We start from the raw sequence: 4,898 nt of genomic DNA, 5'->3' as shown, positions 1-4,898 counted from the left end.
CGGTTGGACTCGATGATCTTGGAGGTCTTTTCCAACCTTAATGATTCTATGATTCTATGATTCTGTGTAGCCAGCGAGGAAAGGGTTGTGTATGGATTTTGTGAAGTTAACACAGCTTCATCCCTGGCTTGACTGAATCCAAGGGAGTGAAGGCACCAGAGCGTCCTGCAGCTATGGCTCATTCGACTTTGGGAAAACATTTTTGAGAGGTTGGGAAGAACTTAACTTGGAAAAAAGTCAAGGAACTTAATCTGAGTGTAAAATTGTTGCATTTGCAGTGGAGCTATGCAGAGCAAGTTCATTGATGTTGCTAGCTGCATTAATATAGGTTGTAAGGTTTGGGTTGTGATTTTTTTTTTTTTAAATTCTTTTTTTAGGGCTGGGGGAAATCCTGCCTGTCCCCCAGCCCTCCCTTGTGTTACTTGGGTCGCAGCATACCAGCAAGGAACTGTTTTTCATCAGGTGGCTGTCCAGGCAGAACAAAGGCAGTTAAGGACCGAGGAGTCTGTCAGGCTGCTTTCCATTTGAAGAAGCCTAGAGGTTAAAAAAGAAAAAAAGTAAATGTAGAAGTCGGTGATCACAGGTGGAGAAACTTTACTGGGATATACCTGAGGCAGAGGCTGTTGGGAGAAGGCATGTCTTTAATTAGACCAACTGGTATCGCTGGGGTGGAGGGGAGGATGAGCGAGCTTTTGAGCATGAATAAATGTTAATATATATTGTATCAGAATTGCGGTTTGGAAGCAGGGATTTACTGTGAGTTGCCATTTGGCTTTGGGGTGTCTGGGGCTTTTCTGAGTCTTCCATATATTAGCCGCAGTTCTGGAAGAAGCTGTGTATACCACTGTACAAAGTGCAACTCTTTAAGGGAAGGTAGGGTGCGAATTGCTCAGGTAAAATGAGCCAGTGTTTTCAGGCTGGAGTCAGTAAGGGTAGACGGAGTGCCAGCAAGTGATACCCGTGTCCTGAGTTTAATATATTCACTTCACAGTGGCCGTGCCCAGGAGGATTAGCGAGAGATGCTTTAACTTCAAGCTAGTAGGAGCAGCAATGCCTTTTTTTTTTTCCCTCTGAAAACTGGTGTGCTTTTACTGGAACAGCTAAATGCAGGCATGTTAAGCTTAATATATGCATGTGTGTGGGTACTTGAGAAAACATCCCATTGAGTAAACCAGTAACTTTCTTCTGGGGAGATGCTGAGAATATCACCTTTGCTGCCAGTCAGGGCCAAGCCAGGCTTGTTAGCAGCTTGTAAGCGACAGCCCTACTTTGCTTTGTAGGTATTTTAAGTGACGAGGGTAGCAGAGCTGGAGGGAGAGGTGATAACGTCTGTGCTGGTTTTTTTTTCTTTTTGGGGGGGGAGGAGGAAGAGGAGACGGGACTAATTGCATACCTTCCAATTCCAGTTACTTCATTACTGAATAATCATTGGAGCAGCCCTGCAGTCTGCTCTGATAGCAGATAAGTGGTGTGGCTTGCAGCACTTTAATCTAAACAAAACTTAAGTGCTTTTTCCTTTTTCCCTGGAGTGAAACTGTAATTTTGTTACATGAATGTTAGCCAGGACAAAGGGTTTTTTCCAGCTGTCATGATGCTTCTCTGGGCTTTGTGCATGTTAGAGGTGTGTCCCCGGTGTATGTACCAAAAATACCCTAAAACACTGCATTCCCTTACCTGGCAGCTTCAGTTGAAGGCTCTCCAAGTACTTTGCGAGGTGAAGATCTGTTTAGCTTTGACATTAGATGTCTCAAAGGGTTTAGATATAAACCAATGAGTGTTTAGATTGTATTTCCTTTCCATAGTGATACCTGTTAATTAGTTTCTCTGTCTGCATCAGGCCCTGAATAGTCAAGTAAAACAGCCCGAGCACACCTCTGCTACCAAGTCTGCTGCTTCAGAATACGAGTCCCTGCGGTGAGAGTGGTCATGCTGACGAGTTTGGAGCAGAATTGCATAGTTTTGGTTCCCCAGACATGGCCTTAGATGCAACCGGCATGATGCAAAAGAGAATTATTGGGCAGAGGTTCAGAGAGGGTTTTTGTCTTTCTCTGAAAGAGGATAAAAGTGCATTTGTGCATCAGGTTGAATCCTGATAAAATGCCTTCTTCTAACTGATGTTTCTGAAAGATGATGAGTTTGAGGTACCGGCTTAAGGCTGTGAGAGCACCACAGAAGAGTGGATTTTGCATAGCGTAGTACAGGGCAGAGCTTAAACTCTTGTCAGGGTAACTTTTTCTGGACTGCCATAGAACTGTTAAATCTGACCTATTCCTAAAAAGACAGCTGACTCTGCATTCTGAGCCACATACAATTCTTTGTCTCTGCTTTTGACTTGAATGGAAAAGTAGTTTGTTTTCACATTAAATCGAACTCAAGTGTCGCTGCCCCAAAGGGGGTCTGTTCTTGCAGGCTCTGTGTGGACTCCAGGCAGAGTGCTCTTGGCTCTCGCTGCTTTTTGCTGCAAGCACGGTAACTCAAGTCAGGACGATGGGAGGATGGTAGCCCGCTAAGACAGATATTTGTTGACGGGTAAAACGTCTTGGGGAAAGAAAATGTAATACACTTTTTTAATGTTGATAGTTTTTGTAAGTTTGGGCTTGGTTGTGTTGCTTGTAACTTGGCCGATGGGGTTGATCATGTAGAGCAACTCAGTATGGATCCAACTGCAGCATTAAGCTCTTGGAATAACTTAAGGTGAAGTGGTGGTGAATTTGAAAGAAAGAGTACAAGGCCCCTTAGTCGGGCCTTGCATTTATAGGGTGGCTTTCAGAGGGAAAGACCCAAACATGCTTTGCAAACTAGTCTGTGCATTGTGCACTGGAGTGGATCCATGCTTTGATAAGAACAATATGGTTTCTTTTAATGAGATGAACTGCATCACCTTTTTTTAAGGAGGTACTTACTTATTTGTATAGGGGGAAAAGACTTTATTCCTGTGAAAATCTGTAGCTGATCAGACTCCTGGATCCATTTTTAGCCACCGATATTGCAGGGACAGGAGGCTGGCAGTTTAGATCGGGTATTGCCTAAATAAAAACTAGGTTCAAGCCTGGAGCACTATCTGGCAGCAGAGCTGCCTGACCCAGCCTGTTTTTAGCCACAATTTCCTTGGGAGAAGGTTGTAGGACATGAGTCTCGTGTAGGAGCATGGGTGCCCTGCTGCCTTTTTTGAAGATGCCTGGGGCCTTGCCTTTGTAGGGAACAGAAACTAAAGGATGGGCTGCAGTAACTCTTTTTCATGCTGGTCAACCTGCTCGGAGGGTAATACAGGTGGAAAGGGACTCGCCTATGGACAGGAGATTCAGCTGGGTAGTGAGGAAGGGTCTGCAAAGCACAGCTCCTTCCTACAAGTGGGTGAAGGTCCTCCACCTGTGTGCTTATGATGAGGGTAAACACCATTGCTTAGAGCAAGAGCTTGGCATCTTTTGTGCTGAGGTGGACTGCTGGCTGATAAAATGGTGTCTCTCACAGATGTCTCAAACCCACAGTGCTGGATTCTGCTTTCTTAGTTGTTGTGAGGCTGTGTTCCCTTTCTCCGCTAAAAAAGCTAATCCTATGTCTCAAAATGGTCTGTTCGCCTTCCCAGCACTGTGCTTAGTATTTTGGAATTGCCCTTGGGTCTGTTCAAGTTGACAAGGCTTTTGTGGCCATTTGGGATGGTGAAGTTGCCTTCCCCATGCTCCACTTCTCCTCTTGAAGTTTGTTAACCAAGGTTCCATGGCAGCCACCCAGCCTTGGCTCTTCTCCGGTCTTTATTTACCTCTTAATGGTTGAAGTGTGCCTCAGTACTTCCTTCCTCTCCTTCTTGTGTTTGGCTTGGGGGTTTCATCCCCCCTCTGAAGCAACGTATGGTTGCTTGAATTAGCACACGTGACTGGGAGGGTAGAAGATGAGTGCCCACAGGTTTTTGCATTGGTGTGTTCATGAGCTGGGATGGGTGTACTGGGACTACTCGTGTGCTTCAATATCCAGCACTTAGTTATGGTCCATCCTGCCTGTAGAAAATGAATTGAAGACAAATTATCTGGTACTGGAAACTTTTCTTGGGAAGAAGTTTAATGAGTACCTGAAGAGCCACAATCCTGTAGATTGTGTGTGGTGTCATGTAGCTGTGAGCAAGTTTTCCTTATTGCAGAAGCTGGATTGATTCCTCAGGGCTGGTTAGCATCTGATCTTTACGTGAGGGAGGGGAAAAGCTGTCCGACTTTAATCTGAATTTACTAGGCAGTTAATAAGTAAGACCTCTGCCCCTGGTACCTTGTTCAGCCCATGTTATGTTATGTTGCAGGAGCTCCATGGAGATGAAGCCTGCTGGCTTTATTTTGCTCTGAAATCCATTTGGCTTAGAGTTGCCTCCAGAATCTTGGCCCCCGTGGTACTTCAGACTTGCAACTGGGTAACCCGCTGGGTGTTTAAGGGCTGAGGTTGGGGCAAAGCCTGGATGCTTTGGTGGCTGGGAGGTGACATTGGCACATGGAACTTGTCATTCAGGTGTCCTCATGCTGAGAGCACTGTGCGTCTTGCCTGTCTCTTCTTCCCTTTATAATTTGCAATTTGTATTTAAAAGTGAGGGATTTAATTTTTGTTTTCTCTGCAGTTGTGGTCCTTAGGACCACTTAGGTGTCGTGATGTTTGGCACTGGAGCTGCCTGTGGTGGCCTGTTGTGTAAGTCAGTATTGCTAAAGTGAGCGGGGAGCAAGTGAAGGTATTTGCACCAGTCATTTAGAAACTGGTGTAATTCAGGTCTGAATCAAGCTCAGGCTCAAACAGGTTGTGGAATTCGTTTATACAACACCACTGGGGTGTGTGGCATTGCAGAGACAAATAAACAATGGTTCCCAGCCCCGAGCCTTGTGTTTGGTATTAGATAACGCTGCATGGGGTAATTATAGCCAGGG

Source organism: Pygoscelis adeliae, unplaced genomic scaffold (genome assembly GCF_000699105.1).
Source record: "Pygoscelis adeliae isolate BGI_AS28 unplaced genomic scaffold, ASM69910v1 Scaffold314, whole genome shotgun sequence".
NCBI lineage: Eukaryota > Metazoa > Chordata > Aves > Sphenisciformes > Spheniscidae > Pygoscelis > Pygoscelis adeliae.
Note: the sequence above shows the minus strand (reverse complement) of the source record.